This window comes from Macrotis lagotis, chromosome X, assembly GCF_037893015.1.
Source record: "Macrotis lagotis isolate mMagLag1 chromosome X, bilby.v1.9.chrom.fasta, whole genome shotgun sequence".
Taxonomy (NCBI): Eukaryota; Metazoa; Chordata; class Mammalia; order Peramelemorphia; family Peramelidae; genus Macrotis; species Macrotis lagotis.
Window position 1 is genome coordinate 335424021 of NC_133666.1, and position 21575 is coordinate 335445595.

The following is a 21575-nucleotide window of genomic DNA, read 5'->3' on the forward strand; positions in this document are numbered from 1 at the left end:
CTACAATGGACATTTCCTTCGTGGTATTCACCTCCATGTTTTCTTCCAAAAAATAAAACAAAACAAAACTTATTCACCCCAAAGAGTTAAGTGACTTTCAAGAATATCTGACTCTTTTTTATAGCTCCTATACAGAAGTAAACATTTGGTGAATATAATTCAATATTTCTAAAAACCCTTGAAGCACCTTGAAACAACGAGGTTTTATAAATCTAAGACATTGTTGAGTCTGATTTTTTTCCCTTGTGCAATGCAATTCACATATTTCTATATACAGCACTGAAACTAGGCTTCACAGGCATAGTAAAATTATAGAATTTGGCATGTGGATTATGAAATCTAGGATGTAGAACACAGATATTTTAAATATTATCTTGTCATAGAACCAAAGAGCAAGAGATATTAGAGATCATTTGATGAATAAGAGCATATGCGTAGATAGCTGAAGAGATTTGTCAACAGTCACATAACTATTTAATGAAGTCCAGTATAGAAGTTCCTTAAGGGAAGAGATTGTTTATTTTATTTTATTTTAGGTCCTTATCTTCTTAGGACTTTGCTTATAAGGTGTTCAATAAATGTTTGTTTAACTTGATCTGGTCTCAGAACCATGATTTCTGGTTCAATGATTTTTCCACAATGCTGTGTTAGATCATCAACCATTGGTAAGCACTATATGCTCCTTTTAGTTCAGAAATCTTTTCTTAATGAAAGTAGGGAGAGATACCAACACAACTGGAGCTTAAGGAACAATCAATCGTTCCATATCAAGGAGAATGTGGAGTAGAGAAGTTATACTTGTGAGTGAAAAAAAAATCAGTGGTTATTCAAATTAGTTTTACCCTTTAAGATCTTCCTATCACTATGAGGTTTTTTTTTTTTTTAATAATTGCTGTAAGGTGGAGTTTTTATTTTTGTTTTTGTTTTTGATGAAAAGATTAGATGGAAGGAGACTGAACCTTTGGATTCCAATGACACACAGAATTCCTTGAGAGAAAATCACATTCAGATCAGGAACTCTTCTACATCTTACAACTTTATCAAGGTACTTGGGACACCTAGAGTGATTTGCCCCTGGCTATACAGTCAACATTCACAGAGGCAGGAAATAAATTCAAATCTTTGACTCCAAGGCTATTTGTTCACCCCATTTAGACACACTGTCTCATCATTATTATTAGTGGATTTCTTTTCATTTTTTGAGTCAGATGTCTGTAATCAGCTTTATTTCCCTGGCAACACAGATTATTTGACTTTAGTAGAAGGTCTATAAGGTAGTTCTATTGTAGTAGTCAGCTATAGTCAGTCACAAATTTGTTGTCTTATTAGCCATACAAGAACTACTTTGTTAAATGAAGAGATGACCTGTCCTTTCATTTATGTAAATGAGAAGTCCCACCTCAAACCTCAACTCACTGTAATACTGTTGTCATTCAAACATTCTGAAGGGAATAAGTTGGCTGGGTGACACTGGCCCCCAGCAGTCCATGGCATCTGCTTCTAAGAAAATGGGCTCTTGAAAAAAGGAAATGTCACACTGCAGTGTGAGAGATAAACAGAGGTATATCTTTAGTGCGCATGCAGGGACTAGGGAAACACTGCCTGTAAATGACTTTGATCCCCTAGTGTGATGAATCATGGAGTCGCAAATCCTTTTTAGCTAATTGCTATCAGCTTGTGAGATTTTTCCTCCCATGTTCAATATCAATTTTCAGGGCCATAGGAGATAGTGCTTCTCCCCTGAGCCTACTGGCGACTGGCCGATAAAACCTGCAGCAGCACCACTTAACAGTTTAAAGGGGGAAGCCATCTAATATGCAGCTGAGACTGGTGACTAAAGGGGAAAATTAGGGACCACTATACAGAATGACAAACCTCTCTAATGCCTCAGTCTGTGACCTTCTTGAAGATGTGTCCTTCAGCAGTTGACAGTCTCAGCATCCACAATCAAGTTGGCTTTCTTCAAAAGGCCAATTTTGTTCCTTCAAATAAGAAAAGGGGAATTTTCATCATTTAGTTAGTGTTCTCAGTATAATATAACAAATGAGCCCTTAGAAATTTGTGTTAAGTATACAATTGATGAACAATTTCTGGGAAGGTTTGATCTATTCTTTATAGTCCCTTTTAAAATGGGGTAAATTTCAATTTGATCAAAGGAAATTGAGGTAGAGATCCAACATTATCAGCTCTAAATAAAAATATGAATTACATGAGATATAAATTAAAGACTAAACTATGACAAACTAGGTGGTGCAGTGGATAGTGTTGGGCCTGGAATCCAGCAGAATTGAATTCAAATCTGACCTCATATACTCAATGTGTGACCCTGGGCAAGTCACAACCTTGTTTGTCTCAGTTTCCTCATTTATAAAGTGACCTGAAGAAGGAAATGGTAAATCACTACAAAATCTGTTCCAAGAAAACCCCAAATGAAATCACAAAAAGTTGACTAAAACAACTATAAAACAATAATCCACAGACTCAAAAGATGAATTTTATTCATGAACAGAACCTCTATCCAGTCATCTATCGATCTATCTTTCTAGCTAAGTATTCATTTATCTATCTATGTGTATACATATTTATGTGATTATTTCCCTCCACCCATCCCCCCTACTACTCTTCCCTTTTTCTAACACCTCTTTTCTATCAAGGTTATCACCATTTTCAAGATGAAGCAGTCTTGAAAATGGTGGTAACCCTGATAGAAAAGAGGTTCTTTCTTACCCCCCATACCCAATCCCTGGTCTCATCCTGTCATTGCTACCTTCCTGATAAATCTCCTATATCTCACCTTTTCTCCTCTGACACTGCAAGCAACCCAGTGAAAGTTCTTACTACCTTACCCCTGAATTATTGCAATAGCCTGCTTTTTAATCTTCTTGTCTCAGGTCTTTCCCCCTGTCAATACACACTCAACTTGGATGTCAAATTAACACTCAATACTCAATTCAATTAATTCCATTGGTGCACTATGTGATCACCAGGATCAAATATAAAAACCCTCTGACTTTAAAAAGCCTCTCTAACCTGGGTCCTGCATACATTTTCAGTCTTATTTATATTCATAAATGTAAATAAATTTACATTTACATAAATTCTGAATTCCAATAATGTGTGATTCCTTACTATTCGTTGTATGCATTACTCCATCTCTTGACTTTCACTGGCTGTCCTCCATGCCTGAAATATTTTCCTTCCTCATCTCTACCTCAGCTTCCCTGATTTCCTTAAAGTCTCAAAGTTCCTCTTTCCATAAGAAGCTTTTTCCAGCTCTCCTTAATCTTAGTGCCTTCCCTCTATTAATGACCTCCGATCTATCCTGAACACATCCTGTCGGTACATAGCTGCTGCATGTTGTCTAGAACACAGAACATTTGGGTTGTCTTGTTCTTCTTATTTTGTCTTTCTTTGTATCCTTATTGTCTAGAACAATGCTGGTATATCATAGGCACCTATGAATGCTAGATTAATACATGTTGACTTGCCATAACTTTGAAGATGATGATGCTCCTGGCATAGTCTCTGAGTGTCATATCTAAACAGAGATATGAATTTTCTCTCATTATGATGAAAAATCAAAGTAGTATATGCTATGTATCTGTATTATAGATATGTCTTATCATATATATGATATAAAACTAAACAATGGAAGGGATAGACATGTGGTCCAAAGTTCAATCTATATAAATGAGGAAATGTATATAAGCAGAAGGCTGGTGGCAAAGCAATGATTTTTATAACCGTACTAAATCTGTTATCTGGGCCAGTTGGGAGGGTACATACCAATGAAGTCATATACTACCAAATTACTAAAAGAAGAAAAGTTTCATTATTATTATTTGCCCTTTGTCCTAAAAAAGGGCCATGTCATGCACAGGAATTAGATATAAGTGAGAGAGGGCTGTGCAAAGTCATCAGTCTTATTTTCTCCTCCAGAGTCATCGGACCAGTCTTCAGATTTGATCAGGATGACTGGAGGTGGTCCTGGATGCAGTTGGAAACCTTGGTTTCTTTAGTCTAAGGTTTTAACAAGTATCAATTTGACTTAGGCAACAATCATTCAGTGATTAAGACAGGTAAGAAAGAAAAGAACAAAGAATGTTCTCTTGCATAGAAAAAAAAATAAATCAGAAGAGACTAAAGGGAGTAGCCACATTCCTATAAAAAGTCTTATAAATGTAAAAAAAAACTTCATTTATTTTAACTTTTGAGATTTTTTTTATTTTTGAAATATGAGATGTCAACCAAGTTGATAATGAAATTTTCAGAAGGCATGAAACTTATAAAATCATAGTCTTAGAACTAGACAAGAATGTCAAAGACCAGCTAGGACCACAGGATCATAGGGTTAAAACTAGTAGAAACAATATACACATAAGAAACTGAATTTCAGGGAGGTATATGTCTGGGACTTATTCAAGGCTATAGTTAGAGCTAATTTTTCTCTAAAGATTAAAAGAGTTATTTACATATGTTTTCAGGAAAGATTTTTTTGTTTTTAATCTTACAAGTTTGATTTGGGATCAATATCTAACTTGGATCAAATTATTAAAACTTTGCAACAGAATTTTTTCCTAAGCAAAGTAATACTAATCATGCACACTAATGAAATGGAAATGGAAATGTGAGTATGTTACCAGCATAGGTAAATTAAGTCCACAGATGATGCTTGAATATTTACCCATGAATTCCTAGTATTGTCACATAAAACCTCACATGAGAATATCTAACTTGAAGTTCAATGAGTGGATTTCAACTTCCTTATTCGCTATCTGATATATAGTAATGGACAGTGAAAGACAGACTAAAATGCATTCTATACAGTCTACAAATCCAGTAATTGAAAGTTGATTAAAGGTAATTTTTAGAATCTTAAATGAAATCAAACTCATAAGCATCTAGAATTGAAATACATTCTTCTACTTTCCTACTATTTTATCACCAGAAGAAATTTTACCCACATTAATTCATTTCTAAATAGGGGCATGTTCAAGACTGACTTTTCTGATTCTAATTGATCACATGTGTTTTAGTGCTCAGAACTTGGACACTTTCAAAATGATGAGCCTCTGGCTGCTTCCAGACATTGTGTGGCATAGTGCTGACAGACTGGCACTTTGAGGTATAGAAGCAGTTCCCACTATTGGCCACTAAGCAGATTTAAATTACTTTATGGATTGTTTAAAATGGAGTAACTTCTCCCCTAGCTTGTTCTCTTTTCTTTTTGGCTAAATCTCCTTCAAACCTCTTGTTGGAGACAAGAACTCTCTTCCCCCCACTTCCTCACTCCACCACTCAGTACCATCATTAATGTTCCCAAATGGCAGGTAGAGTAGGAGAATTCAAATAGGCCTATTAACCTGGATATCTACCTACTTTCTGCTTTGGCTTTCTTTTCAGAGCAGATGACAGAGCATTCATCTTGAATGGATATATCTAATTGTTTAGAGTCAACTGACTTCAAAGGGCCTAGAGATCCTGGATTTAATGACTGGAATTCACAGGTATTAGGGAAAATTTCTACATCAGAGAAAAAGCCTATGGACAAAAGGAAGAATTCATGTCTATTCTGGTTAAGCCAATAGACATGTACTTTTAGTGGGACAGTGCAGAGTCAAGGTGAAATGATGGTTACTTGAGCATTTCTGCAAACTGCTTTATATTCTGGTGAGACTTAAATATCAACTTTTGGAGAAAGGTTAGTTGTGGTTGAGTTATTTCGTGCTGTTTTAAGATCTTAATATGATCAAGGTCTTATGTATAGGTGAAAATTGCTACATTAACTCAAAAATCTTTATTATTAAAGAGCTCCAGTTTTAAGACAGCATTTGGGAAGATCATTATGTAGACCTGAGTTTTAGTTAAGTATAATGCTCATTAGGTATACAGTCATAGGCAAATCATTTAAATCCCATTAGCCTCAATTTTCTCATATATAAGCCTATTATGATAACTTGGTTTTCTCCTGACCAGCTGAGAAAATGCTACTGTGAGAATCATATGAGACAATGTAAGGCCAATTTCTTTAAAATCAGTAAGGTTGGAATCCTATACAAATATTGGGGGTAATTATACATTGTAGTAGATCTTCTTTGTAGTTCATTCCAATACTACTTTTTTTCAACAGGATCATAGTAGGTAAACAGAAAATGGAAGGTGTCATCCTTGTTTATATTAGTAAGATTTGTGTCCGAAGAAGTTCTCCAGGGCTAGTCTTTATAAATCCATGGATCAATATATTGATTAACCAAACCTGGAGAGTGTTCTGACCCCAAATGACCATTTCAAGAAGCATCAAACCTGTGGACAACATCCTACACATGAAAGAAGTCTAAAGTTCTCACTTGCTTTCACAGAGTCCTTCTGCGGTATAGATTTTGGATAAAGTGGACTCGAAATTCATAAGATCTTTCCAGCAGAGAAGGACCTGGGATGCTCTGTAATTATGTAGTATTTCCTGAAACCCTCTTGAAATCATTTTCAGCATTCAATAGGAATCAGAATAGGTCCTTATTTTTAGGGTTTCTTCAACTCAGAGTGTTTCGGAAGAGGAAAAGAACTGACCATGGAAGCTTTATATTTCAGGGATCCTAGGTAAATCTTGGGATCTAAACATCCTAAGAGATCCTGGTAGTGTCTTTTGAAGTATAGGAAATAGTTGGCATTTTCAGAATTCTAAAAATCTGATCAACCAACTGACACCTTAGGAGGTGAAGGGAGATATGGCAGCTTCTATCAACATCTAAGTATTAGGGAAAAGTAGATATCAATTCTCTAATCAGCAGATAAAAGTCTAAATACAATTATGTATTGTATTTGTGTACATTTAAGCTTGTCTCTTGTCTCTCTGCTTCTTTATATAGCAGGTAATTGAAACTCATTTACATTTTATCCAAACAGATAAGGAACTTAGTACCTATATATGCTTTAGATCTTAAACAAATGTTCCAACTTTTATGTTCTTTGTATCTACTAGCAGTTTAAAATTTATATATTGCAAGAAGAACAATAATTTCATATATACTTAATAACACCTTTACTGAAACTTGCTTATACTAATTAAATTGTATTGGAAACACCTGCTGTGGAGTCAGGAAGATCTGAGTTTGACCACAGTAACTTAATAATTCCCTAGCTGTGTGACTTTGGGTAAGTCACTTAACCCCATTGCCTTGCAAAAACAAAACAAAACAAAAACCGCCAAAATAATTACATTGGGAAAATGAATACTACCAAGAAGACAAAACTATTGGTATGTGAATTGAAGAAAAAAATTTTGCTGAGATATGCATGTATAGATGTTTTCACTAAAGCATTTTTCCAAAAAAGAAATATTAAAAGACTTTAGAACTCAATGAATGAAAAGTCATGATATCGGGAAGTAAAGATAAAATATATCCACCATGGAGTAATGGTGGACTAGATGTGAGAAATGAGATGCACATGTATTTTATTATTTGTTACAGGGGAAAGTTCTAATGTATGGAGTGGGGGTTTGGGGGAAGGAGAGGGGAAAAGGAGGAAATCAATAAAGAAAAGATGATAAGAAAAACCACAAAACATTTTAAAGTACATTTCTAAAACATTGTTTCAACATCAGTAGCTGAAAAACAATGACAACAGGCAATGCTTCCTCTACTACAATTCCAGCTAATGTAAAGGAAGAGAGAGAGAGAGAGAGAGAGAGAGAGAGAGAGAGAGAGAGAGAGAGAGAGAGAGAGAGAGAGAGAGAGAGAGAGAGAACGCAAAGTGGGAGGAGGAGAGTCAAAGGAATTCTGAAGACCTGGATAATAAAATTGGAGCACTAACTTCACAGAAACCCTTCTTGGTTGCCAGCTTAAACCTTCAATGTGTTGATATTCCTCGTAGTTTAAAGAAATATGTTCAAGAGCAAATAAAAGAAACATTTCAGTACTTACTGATTTAGAGAATACTCAACATTTAGCTATGTATGTAATTCTTCAAAGCTCTATCTGCCTATTGAACTTTTTAAAAAATGAATTTATTTTAGCATAGTCTGTTGTTCATTACTTCTTGTGATCATTTCTTCCTTTTCTAGATGTCTAACCATCTTTTTAACAATATTCTTTAAAGACTTTTCCACTTTCCTTCTTAAGTAGCTGCAATCCTAGTATGTAGTTCTGTTACTATAGAGCACTGTTACACTTTGATGATTCATGTTGACCTCAAAACTTCAACTACTTATAGAATTGGCTATTGTTTCTGGAATGTCCATAATATGAAGTTATCTGTCTAGGACCATATTGTGTATTCATTTGTTTTTCTCCTGAAGAGGAAATAAGAATGCATCTGGAACATAAGTATTAAAAATAGTCTTAAATCTTAATGTTTGCCTATAAAGTTCTTTACCCAGATGAAACTTTTGTCTTAAGTTGGATATATTTTAAAAATGCATATATTTTGACCCATATATTTTTAGATACCAAATGTTTTTACCGATTTCTAAAATAAGCAAAAGAGAAATATGAGTTTCGCTACTAATCATCTAAAGTTATCGATTTTTTTGTTTTGTGTTTCTAAATACATACATACATACAGATATGTATGTATATGAAATCTTAAAACCAAATAACTGTTTTCTTAATGCGGATGTTAAAGAAATATACAGTGCTCATATTAACATAAAGATATTAACTCATCAATTATATGTTTATTTGATTTAAATTATGTCATTGCCTTGTTACATGTATAGATCAGATAGATGACATATAGTAGCAACTATTTTTGTTAATAAAAATTAAAATTTTGTTTCTATGAAAGTCATAATTATATTTTATATATATTTTTATTATTGGAATTATCAGTTAATTGTCAATACTTTATGGCATTCATTTTCTATCTAAATTAAAGCTGTCCATTAGACTTTTTTTTTTACTATATGACTATGAAGGAATGATTCTGGTTTTCATATTTGACTTGTAGAAATTATTTGCATTGTTTTATTTATATATCAAGTGAATCTACTAATTCTCATTTAACTATGTCCTAATAACTATGCATATCATACAAATAATAGCATTTATATAGCACTATACAGCTTCTAACTTGTCTATTTAACAACTTTGTGAGAAAGTACTATTATCCTCATATTTGTAGTTGAGAAAACTCAGGAAAAAAGATCTTAAATGACTTGCTCTGGATTATATGGATAATGTCTCTGTACCAGATTTGAACATGGCTTCCTGACTCCCAAGACTAACACTTTAGTCATTTCTATCCACTGTGTCACTTGATTGTCCTATCAATGTGCATCCTTGTTCACAAGAGGGATTTAAGAGAATCAACACATGAATATGTGTCATAGTTTAAAAAAGGAGTCAATATCTTGGAATTCAAGTTTTGCTGCATTAAAGTAATTTACCTGGACACAAATAATACTGCCATAATGAAATTAAGGATTATTGTTAAGGATTTTAAAGTCTTAATACTGAAACAGAAAACCTTAAAGGAATGTGTGGGGGTTTTCCTCAATGCTGACAATCAGTACCAAGTGTTGTCAAAGATGGAAGTAGGATTTGAGAAATGTACTGTTGAACAAGATGATGATGTCTAATAAGGGAATGTGGAATGCTAGACTATAGTATCAAACAAGAATTTTAATAGTTGGATTCTTCCTAACAAAAACACACAATAATGTATTGCCCAATAACCTTGCAAATATCACCAAAAGGACTCAATATGAAGAGGTAAGGAGCATGACGGTGGAACAGATAATAGATATAGAATAATCAAAGTGCCAGAGCTGGACCATAACTATAATGTGGGAAGGAGAATGATACAGACAGCTGCCCAATACATCACAGGAGACAAAAATCTAAGAAAACAGAAATCAATAAAACCCAAAACCTCAGATGGCCATACATAAATAGAAACTTAGAGATCCTCATGAGAATTGACAATTTTGATATCTGAGGGTTGGAGAGATGTCTCATAACTATAATATGGCTAGGAAATATTCAAGATGAGTAGGATTGATTAAGAAGTAATGCTCATGTGAGTATATCTAAGAATCAAAGAGAAAGCAAAGGGAATAGTATCTGAGTGAAAAATCAATGAAAGCAGAAAGAGAATTGATGTAATCATCAGTATATATTCAGACCACCTGGAAAGGGAGAAGAAATAAATGAGGAATTCAGGAAACCATTAACCATCCAGGCATAGAGTAATGAAGAGGAAATTCAATTACCTAAAGACATGCTACAGCTCATGATTTCTTGGCTCACTAAATGATAATTTTATCATTCAAAATAAAATAGCAAAGAAAATTTCCATTCTAAACCTATTTCTCACTAACATGAAAGAACTGCTATATGAAACACACATTATATAACTAAGCTAATCGGGTGGTTTTGAAGAGAACCATTCAAACCAACCAAATGTTTGTTTATATTAATGAGGGGTTTATTGTACAAAGCATCCTTCTCACTTGCCTTTACCAGAGTTGTTCTACTCCTTGGTCTGATTGATAGAAAAACAGGACTATTGGAGATGGTCTGGTTGCTATAGGAGTCTCTTGGCCTTGAACTGATTTCATTTAATCCCATATTATTAGCAAGGTAAACCATCAGCAACAGGCAATCACCAGCATATGATACCTGGTGACAGAATGCAACAATCTGGCATAAACTAACCTGTCTCTCTATAGCTAATTGTCAGTATAGTCCTTCCTCTCAAACCTTTCATCTTTGAATTGTGAGCTACTTATCAATATGGTACAATTGGCAATAGTTTTAACAGTAGGGCAATGTCAGTTTTCCATTCATAGGGCTGTACTGTTCTACTGATAGCATACTCTGTAGAGCTCTAGCTCACTATATGCCAGCAGAACCTTGACACTTTCTAAAGAATAGACCCCTCTTTCAAGGAGAACCCTTTCAGAGTGGCCCTGCTCTTCATGGATGGGAAATGATCACTCTATCCTGGAATTTTTGATAGAGAGGTGAAGAATATCAGACAATTTGTCATTCTCTCTAGGTTTGGAAAGAGACAAATTCAAACATTTCAAAGAAAAGATAGGTCAAAATTCTATAGGAGAATAGGGAGAATGGAAAATTCTTAATTGTAAATTCTGAAGATATAAATAAAAATATTTGTTTTTAAGGAAAAGGAAATCTCTTAAAGAGTGAATGAAAGGGGCAGCTAGGTGATGCAGTGGATAGCGCATCGGCCCTGGAGTCAGGAGTACCTGAGTTCAAATCCAGCCTCGGACACTTAATAATTACTTAGTTTTGTGGCATTGGTCAAGCCACTTAACCCCATTTGCCTTAAAAAAAAAAAACTAAAAAAAGAGTGAATGAAAATAACCAAAGTCTGAATAAAAAACAAAAAACTAACTCATTAACCAACCTGAATTTAAAAAAAAAAATTTAAGTTTTTTTTAAAGACTTTTTTAAAAGTCCTGTATAGGGGCAGCTAGGTGGCGCAGTGGATAGAGCACCGGCCCTGGAGTCAGGAGTACCTGAGTTCAAATCCAGCCTCAGACATTTAATAATTTCTTAGCTGTGTGGCCTTGGGCAAGCCACTTAACCCCACTGCCTTGCAAAAAATAAAAAAAAAAAAATTAAAATTAAAAAAAAATAAAAGTCCTGTATAGAAGATCATAGGGAGTTTGATAATAGAATATGCAAAAGCAAGGATTCATCTTGTGTAAAATAGTTTGGGGAACTCAAAAGGATCTAATACACACACACACACACACACACACACATAATATATAGGTCCCTTCCTATCTTTCCTGATTTTTTTGTTTTTAGTTTAGTGGGGGAAAATCATGATCAAAAAATTTATAAGGCTCCCCAACTTGAGATGTACAGGATGTTGATCTCCAGTTTTCATTTTAGTTCTGATTTCATTTCCAAGGAATCCCCCAAAAATAGCTATGAAAAATTTAGTAAGCTATTACCGGCATATCCATCACAAATTCAATTTACAAGACCTAAAGGAGTCTCATTCCTGGGGATCTGAGAGAACTGGGAATGTTGACGCATTGTCCATGATTTTGGAAACCTATGGAGGATTTCAGGTTGCATGACCAACAAAACAGATATGATCTACCTAACCTCTTAAAGATAAACCTGTTGAAATAACCACAGAGATGGCTAATCTCTAATTCTAAATGAATTCACTCAGAACTTCTCACGACTCTGGCAAGGTTGAACAATACAATCCATGGACTTGAAATTTAATTAATTTCTATCGTTTGCTGAATGCAGTAAACTTATACTACTATGAGGTGGGCAACTCATTGAGTTGCAACTGTACTCAGTCAAAGAAAATCAGAAAAGAGGGAAATGAGGTAAAAGGCCAGAGTATATATGAGGATAAGTAGGTCTGAAGGAAAGGGGACTGACTGATGTCCACTGAAGCCCAGTTCTAAACCCTCAGAAATTACTTATGGCAAAGTCTAATTCATGTGACAAGTGATTTTCCTAGTGTATAAAGCTGAGACAGCTTAGATGTATAGCTCCAAGGGAGCCTGCTATTAGAGGAAAAGAAGTCAGGAAGTGAGCAATGGGGGAATAAGAAAAAAAAAAGATTAAATTTACCAGAAATCTCAGAAAGAAGAAAACTCAATTGAAGACTTTGATTATGAGCAGATTAAAATAATAGAAAGATATCAGTAAAGAAAGAAATGTCTCTAGAACATCTAAATACATCCAGTCATCTCTAAATAATATGAAAAGGCAAATGGAAATGAATCAACTTCTGATGAAGCAGAAAAACCCTCTGGTTTCCCAAGACAGCTTGGAACTATAACATGATGTTCCCATATGGTTGAAGAAAGAATTGTGAAAGCAGAATTTATGACCTGCATAGTAGAAGTATTCAACAAAGTAGGGAAAAAAATGTGAATTCATAGTGACAAATCTTAACAAAAAACAAAAAAACAGATGATTGGAAATGCAAACACATAGAAGTAGAGGACAATCTAAAAGAAGAGGCACAAAATAATGTCAAAAGAAAACAATGATTTTTATACTAGCAAAATATATTGAACTTGAAAATAATGCATAGAAATAACTTATGGGATCATAGATCTACTAGAAGAATACCACTAAACCATACAATGCAAAATAATTATTAGGAAGCTATCTAAAACTTCTGAACAGAGCAAAAAACCAAGTATCAATTATGAGAATCCACAGATTGACTCCAGAAAACTTGAAAACAATAGATGAGTTGCTACAAGAACAGAGAAGGGCAAATGTTCCATTTTTCAAAAATGGAAAGAAAATAGACTGTAAGAATATATAGACTATAAGTTTTAATTTAATTCCTGGAAAGACACCAAAATAGATTTATCTTTGAAAAAACTCTAAAATATATTATTAAATAGGGGGCAGTGACTGAGAATGCAGAAAAGGAAATAAGAATAAAAAAAATCCCCCCAATTTCACCAAGGATATACTTCATTTTCCTTCTTAAAAAGACTATTTTGATTTCTTTTTTGACAGAATAAAATGACAGAGCAATGGAATGTTGAAGAAATATATCACCTAGATTTTAGCAAAACAGTTCACAAAGTCTGTCACAATACATTTATGTAAGATGGGGTAAGATAGCGTTCAGAACAAGGAAGATGCTAGTTATATAGTACACTTCTCTGTCCAGACCACACATGGGGTATTATGTTCAAATCTGACCAGTATCATTGAAGAAAGGCATTGATAAAGTAAAAAAATGTAAAGTACAACATCCTGGATGGTAAATAGTCTGAAGGTAATGTTATATATGGTTCAGGGCTTCAAGAATTTGAAGGAATGGAAGGAATATTAGAATTATTCTGGTAAGTTGATGAAAGAAGAACTAGAGGCAATGAGTCAAATTGTAGGGTTTTTCAAACTCTCAGATTTTTGAGTTTACATTGAAGTTTCAGTTTTTTCCATAAAGCATAATGCTTGCAACTACTAAGAAACTATTCTCTCAAAAATAGGAAATAAGAGTAGGCTTAAGCTCCATAATTTAGAAAATATTAAAAATTTCTAAATGCATATATTATGAATATGCAATATATATACATGTATATTACAAGGCAAGAGATTTATACATGTATGAAAAAGGATAAGAATAAAAGAATTCCAAAGTATTAATAATCACTTGAGAGAATTGCTGAGACATGCAAGTCACAACAAAATTAAGATTTCACCTCATCCACAAAAATGACAAAAGACAAAATGACAATCAGTGGTGGAAGAATATGGGAAAATGGGCACCTTAATGAATTGCAAGTAGAGCTATGGTATGATCATTCTGGTAAATGATTTGGAATTACATAAATTAAATAATTAAATTATCCATTGCTAATCACAAACTCCAATTAAAAAAAGTAAATGTTAAAAAAGACCCATACATACTAAAATATTTATAGCAGGACTTCTTGGGGAAGAAAAGAACCTGAAATAAAGTAATTACTCATTCATTGGAGAATGGCTAAATAGATTATGGCCCATGAATGGAATGAAATTGATATGACAAACCTGATGAAAATAGAAAGGCATGGAAGATACAAAATGGTTCATAATGAGGTAAGGAGAGCCTGAAAAATATATGCAGGTAATAATGATAACAACTAACAAAAACTAACATTTATATAGTGCTTACTATGTGTCAAACACACTACAATTATTATCTCATTTGATCCTTAAAACCACCCTGGGGGGGCATCTAAGTGGACCAGTGGATAGAGCACTGGCCCTGGATTCAGGAGTACCTGAGTTCAAACCCAGAAGCAAACACTTAATAATTACCTAGCTGTGTGGCCTTGGGCAAGCCTTGTAAACTTAATCCCATTACTTGGTAAAAACAAAACAACAACAACAAAAAAAAAAACCCACCCTGGGACATGAGTGCTATTGAAGCAGGGCATAGAGAAATGATGTAATCATTTGCCATGCTGGACTTGAAAGTCATGCCCTTTGGGACAGGAAAGATGATATATGGAATGCTACCCATGCTCAATGAGCATTCTCCAGCTAGTTGAATGCCACTCTTGCTCAGTGGGAGTGATCTAGCACATAGAACACCACTCATGCTCAATGAGCACTGACCAGCAGGGAGAACATCATCCATGTGCAATGAGTTCTGCTTAGCCACTCCTTGAGGACTGCCCCTGTGGCATATGCATTAGAGAATACCTGGAGCCAAACACTACCCTTGTCCTACCTACCATGGAAATGCATTTAGGCAAGATCCTTCAGGGTGTAGCTCTCTCTTACTTCTCTGGATTCCCTGCAGGTTAATTGATCATTTTCTCTTTCTAAACTAGAAATTCAGGATCCAGCCTATGCTGCTGGAGTATTATAACCCCAGGTCCATGTGGTCAGATTTATGTTGATCTCCTGAGGTCCTTGCAATTTCCTTCCTCCTTTCCTCTAAGCTTCTTTCCTAGACCTATGTTAATCTAAGCTTCTCTCTTTCTCTTTCTTTCAGTGAAGCTACTTCTTTCCGAACTTGTAACCACCAATGTGATTCTATCTCCAGGGCTGGGCTCACCCAGGTCTAAGCCCAATCACTTCTTATTCCTGTTTTTCTTTCCTCTTGCCCTTGGGCATTCTTGCTTCATTCTATGTTATTCAGTCCCTGCTCAAGTAGCTTGCTATCTCTCCAGATGAATTAAATTTGTGAAGTGCTTTCAGTCTGTAATATATGTGAACTCTGCAGGCCTGTGAATAAAAATTCTGTGCTTTTACATCCTGGGGTTAGTTGTGAGTTCTTCAGAACCCTGATTTTGGGGTTATTTCTCTAGTGGCACCACCCAAATTGCCCATAACGACTGTAATTATTCTCATGTTCCCAATGAGGAAATTGAGGCAAACAGAGGTTAACTTACTCAGAGTCAGCTAGTATCTGAAACTAGATTTGAACTCAGGTCTTCCAAAGTCCAGGTCCAGCATGCTATTCACTGTACTTCTAACCAACTCTTATGTATAATGACTACAACAATTTAAATGGGGAGGGGGAGAACAAAACTTCACATAACATAGTGAATTCTGAATATTGTGAAATTTCAGAGAATAAGATGAATACCAAAAAGAAGAGATATGGTAATACCTCCTCCCAATCTTTTGTTGATGTTGAGGTCTGGCAATATGGAACATTATGTATTATAGCATTTTTTAATGAGTTTTGATTGGTTTGGTGATTTGTTATTTCTCTTTGAAAATAAAAAAAAACAGCTTCCTTAAAAGATAAATGTGGGGGCAGAAGGAAAATATGAGCACTTCCTTTACAATTTATAATCTTAGGAATTTGTCCAGGGAGACAAAGACACCCATTGTCACACTGCCAATATATTCCAGAGACAAGACTAAAACTTGTCTTTCTAATTCTGAGAATTGCTTTCTGAGAATTCTGAGAATAGATTTCTCAGAATTAATTTCTAAATTCCAATTTACCTCAGGATCAGTGATAAGGTATTAGGTTCCATGAACTAAAAGTGTTAGGGACTGTTGTATATGGGAACACTGTAGATTATCTTCACCTGGTGTCCTTGAGCACCAGAGCTTTATTTTATTAAGTGCCTCAGGAGTGGGAGTGGATTGAGACTGGGGAGGTATTTAAGCACTGGTGTTTGGTTCCATAAATGGAGACCTTGGAGACCTTGGTGGATAGGGAAAAACTTGTCTTCCTTGTCTCCTGTCCCTTCAGTGCTCACCTGGGGAAAGGATAAGGGAATCCAGAAAGGGACTCAACATATATGATGTCTGGAAAGGGACTTAACATAAAAGAACATTTTTTATTTTTTTTTGTTCCTCCCACAACACTTAACTCACTATTAGACATAAAATACAGAGCTAGATATCAGAAACATACTCATCTATTTTCCATTAACAAAAGTTGCTGAACCTGTAAAAGGGTTGATCACTGAAAGGTATCAGAAAATGTCTATGTCCTTTGGAGTAGTTGATGTAGGGAGAAGATACCATCACAGATTGTGGAAACTGGCTCAAATGATGTCTCAGATGGTTCTAACTTTTTAGGTTTTTGTTTTCTTTGATCAGTTTTCATTATCATGCTCACTGTCAATCATTGCCCAGAACACAATTTATGCATATTTAGAATTGTAAGACTTTCTAGGGGTAGCTAGGTGGCACAGTGGATGGAGCACTGGCCCTGGAGTCAGGAGGACCTGAGTTCAAAATCAGTCTCAGACATTTAATTGCCTAGCTATGTGACCTTGGGCAAGTCACTCAACCCCATTGCTTTGCAAAAAAAATCAACTAAACAAAATTAAAAAGAAACTCTCTAGAACTCCTTCATCTTCAAGGTCCTATAGAAATCATAGATAGATTGTATAAGAAGAACTTGTGATGAAGGGCTATTATCAGTCAAAACTTTGGACTACTGTGTCCAATAGAGTTGCTGTTACTCCCATTCATTTGGACCGTAAGGGAGGAGTGGGAAAGAAAGAATTGAAGACAGATGACAATCACCCTCCCAATACTTTGGAGTGGATCTGAGACAATGAAAATTTCCTAAAACACAGTCCTTTACTTACCCACTAGGAAGAAGACCCTACTGCTTCAATGTGCCAAATGTGAAAATACTCTGCTAATGTCAGACACTTGATTTGAAGCCACAATTTAACCTCTTCATTTTGGCAAAAACAGGACAGCACTTTTATATGAAGAGTGCTTTGTTTTGTGTGTGATGTGTTCTTTTGTTTTATTTTGGGGTTTGGGGGGTTTATTTGAGGGAAAGGGCCTAGGAGAGAATTGATGAGAATATCTGTTTTAATTTCTCTCTTCTGTGCCTTGGAATTATGTTTTCTTGTTCTAGCCAGACTTTGACAATGTGATGTTTAGTCATAATAGAAAAATATTTTGAAAAAAATCAACATTTTTCTAAAAGACCAAATAATGATTGCTTATATATGATGGTTTGCTTACAAGGAGCTCAGAGTACTTTCAAAGTTTTCTCTAATTTTTTTCAAAAAATAATGTGTGGGGTAAAAGATATATACATATGTGTGTGTGTGTATGGACATAGACATATATGTATATGCCTCTATATAAGCATATATATGCAACATATATAAATATGTATCTTTATCTTTGTGAAGAATGAGGAAGATTGAAAAAAGAGAGAAAAGGAGGGAAAGAAAGGGGGGGGAGAGAGAGAGAAATTTTTCTTATATAACTGATAAAAGAAAGGAAGGGCAGGGAGACTGTCCAAGGATTTCTTATACTTATGCCAGGGTTTTATCTGATTTGCTTTGCTCCCTGTTCTTTCTTTCCTCAACAAGCTCAGTATTAAAGAGTTCTTACCTTCTGAAACTAGTACACTGTTTTTCCTAATCTTCCAACCTTTTTGAACTTCCTAAACCTTTTGCTTTTGAAATTATCTGCACATGAAGTTTATTTCTCTTATTTCCTATCATTATAAAGGGAAGAGAAAGCAGATCCAGATTAATTAAGGAATTGCAATGGAGCCAGAATCTCAGGGAAGAACATGAGAATTGAGCAACAGTGACATTAGGCTACATGCAAAAGACATCCTTTGAGCAAACTGTAGCTGCAAAGGGAGTTCTATGTTTGTCCTTGCTCCATTAAAAAAAATCTTGTTTGGGAATATCAGAGATGGCAATTTAGCTCTATTGTCAAATGAGAATCAGGCTAGAATGTTGGAGGCATAGCCCCATTTAAATAAAGGTTGAAGGTCTCACTGCCATTTTCCATGTGTGTATTTTTTTCTTATTTATTAATTTTTTAATGGCACTTTTTTTTTTCCTCTGCTTCCTCAGGGAGATCTTCAGGCTATGGTTCTTTGCCTTTGAACATCTTCAAGTCAAGCATCAAGAAAAGGTGATGAGGGCTAGGGAGGCTCCCCTGACATTTGGTGCACAGGCACCAGCCTTTGCAATTATGGGCCACCTTTCTAGCAGACGGTAATTGAAAAGTGTGAACCACATGGGCTCTAGTCAATAATGGCGTCAGCACACAAATGACACTCCAAGCTTTCTGTGTTCGCCATCCACCGGTCTTTGCTTTTCACCTTTTATCCTTCTCAGCATCATGACTTAATCCACTCTAATGAGGTGAGCTTGACTGCCAAAACCCAGCAGCCTCACAGCTCTCTTCTGGTACAGCTTGGGGTTTGCAAGGAGTAAGAAAAGAAGTGACTTTGTCAGCCTTCCAGAAAAAAAAAAAAGACAATAATATGCTTTTTAAAAAAATAAAGTTTTCTTTTTTCTTTTTTTTTCCCTGTCCTTACTACCACCTCCATCCCCCAAGCTTGACTTTATGCAGTCAAGTTTTCCCCATACCCTACGTGGGAATTTGGCCAAGCTCTTCGACCATCACTTGTCCTTAAGTCAGCACCGACTCAAGGTGGCAGGGGCATTTAAGTTATTGTAGTACATGCTTCTCCTAGCTTGAAGGGCATTATTGGTGGCCACATGTCACTGTTTACAAACAGCAGGTGACTGCCAACAGGAGCCAGAGTGTGAATTCCCTCTGCTTTCTTGTCCTTACCCATCTGTCCCTTAACTTGTGAGGGCCTCTGGCTCTGGGTCACAACAGAGGAAAAGAGGCTATCCTTGACCAAAACACCAAGTAGAGTACAGAGGTTCAGCCTGGTCTGTGTAATTTAGCAGCAAAATGGGAAGGAAAAAAGAATTCACCCCATTGGCTCAGTTAATCCCATATGTTCTCCTTCCTCTCTTGAATAACATAGCTTTAGTATAAATGGTGAAAGAGATCCCATGTTATCCATATGACTCTCAAAAATACCCTACTGCTCTGCATATTCCACAGCAGGCTATATTAATTATTAGCATATTTTTTTCCACAGGCTACATCCTGCTTCCCTGTGTGTATCAGTCTCAGAAAGCTACAGGCATGCATTGCATTCACAGGTGAATCAGCTAAGGAGTGAGTTCTACTTCACAAATGAATGGCAGCTCTTCATTTCAACCTTTGTCATTCAACAACGGGCTTGCATAGCTCACACCGCCCCCCCCCTTTTTTTTAGTGATTGCAGCACCATATTTCCCTTTAAGAATGCATTAGGCCCCCAAAGCACACACAATACCCTGAATACCCTTGGGATTAAACCACATGGCCTTAGTCAATGTATATACCCAACCAAGGAAAGGAGAGAGAAAATTTTGGCTCTTACAAGGCCTGGACCTCCCTCCCTTTTCTGCAGCCTTAATCTGATTTTTGCCAGCTTCTTTTGATCTCTCAGGGACAGGCAAGTCAGGTCCACAAGTACAGATGGAGTAAATATGGAGATTAGCCCCTCCTCCTCCTGCATTAGCTCCTAATACCTGATTAAGTCTAGAATCACGCAATTGTCTCAGCGCTGGCTATCAGAGCAGTGGAGCTCAGAAGGGGGCAGGATGAAGGCTGATTTTGTAATGGATACTTATTTTATCCCAGTGCTCTAAGAAGATTAGGCCTGAGGGTGTCACATTAGCCCTGATCTCCGGGCCCCTGGTCGTCTCTCGCCGTTTTCAAACACCTCTGCTTCAGCCTTAGAACAAACAGGCAGCTTGGACTCTGTGGCCCCATGTTGTGGCATGAATAATTGCACATTGCAAACTGTTTGAACATCACAAAGTGCTGTGTAAATTACCCAGTTTGGGCTTGAGCCGAAGTGATTTGGGGTGACTTATTGAATCTTTTCACAGTTCAGAATTAAACTTTCTCCATCTCTACCCTCGGATGGAGTAGAATGAAAGTTGAGTCTTGGCTGACAGTATTTCTCCTCAGATCAACCTCTGTAAAAAGCCAAAGAACAGCCCAGTGTTCATATACCTTATCTGCACTTTGGGATTTCTAGTCAATGAAAATTTGAATTGGAATATCAAAATATCACCAACTCAGCACAAATCTTGAACCAGTCATTGAAACAAACAAGGAGTAACCAAAAACCAAAACAAACCAATCAGGAAGAAAAAGAGAGATCTAGATCCATCCATATTAAATGAACTCTTAGGTATTACGAAGAGGCCTATGGCTAGTACAAGCTTTTCCATGCTTAGCTCAGTTTTAATTTAGAAATTAAACTCTTCAATTGTCAAAAACACAAAAAATGAAAAGCCCAAAATATTGTTTATTTTTCATTTTGAGAGAATATTTATTTGACTAAACACTAAACATTAGACTGTAAAAACCCTTCTTTACATCTGAAAAATTTAAAGTCAAGAGATACCTAAAATCAGTTTATTTACAGTCTGGTTGCAAGTTTTCCCATTTGTCATTTGCATTGGGTCAAGGTTTAAAAAGAATTACCCAGAAATGTGAAAATCTGTTTAACCTGGGCATTTGTCCATGAATCATGTAGGACTGTGGAGGGGTGCTTTTAACTATTACTTTGCCAAATTCATTAACATACAGAAAGTTTAATATAAAAAATGAGCTTAAAACAAACTAATTGTGAGAATTATCCCTCTGTTTTCAACTTATCCATCAAAGGATTTGTGATAAAAACAAACTTCTTTAGGGCAAAAAAAAAAAAGAAAATACTTGGATATCAGAACCAAAGTTTCCTTAGTAGATTAAGCAAAATATGGGGCAAAGATTGAAATGTTAAAGATGATTGTCCAA

The 21575-nt window shown here is 35.6% G+C and overlaps 1 long non-coding RNA gene across 12 annotated transcripts in view; it reads right to left on the minus strand.

The window, feature by feature from the left end:
• Positions 1–21575, minus strand: part of LOC141502840 (uncharacterized) — a 368212-nt gene that overhangs the window by 338841 nt on the left and 7796 nt on the right. For all 12 annotated transcript variants that reach the window (XR_012472672.1, XR_012472662.1, XR_012472669.1 and 9 more), the window contains one exon: positions 1876–1982. This is a non-coding gene — a long non-coding RNA (uncharacterized LOC141502840). The remainder of the gene's footprint in view (positions 1–1875; positions 1983–21575) is intronic.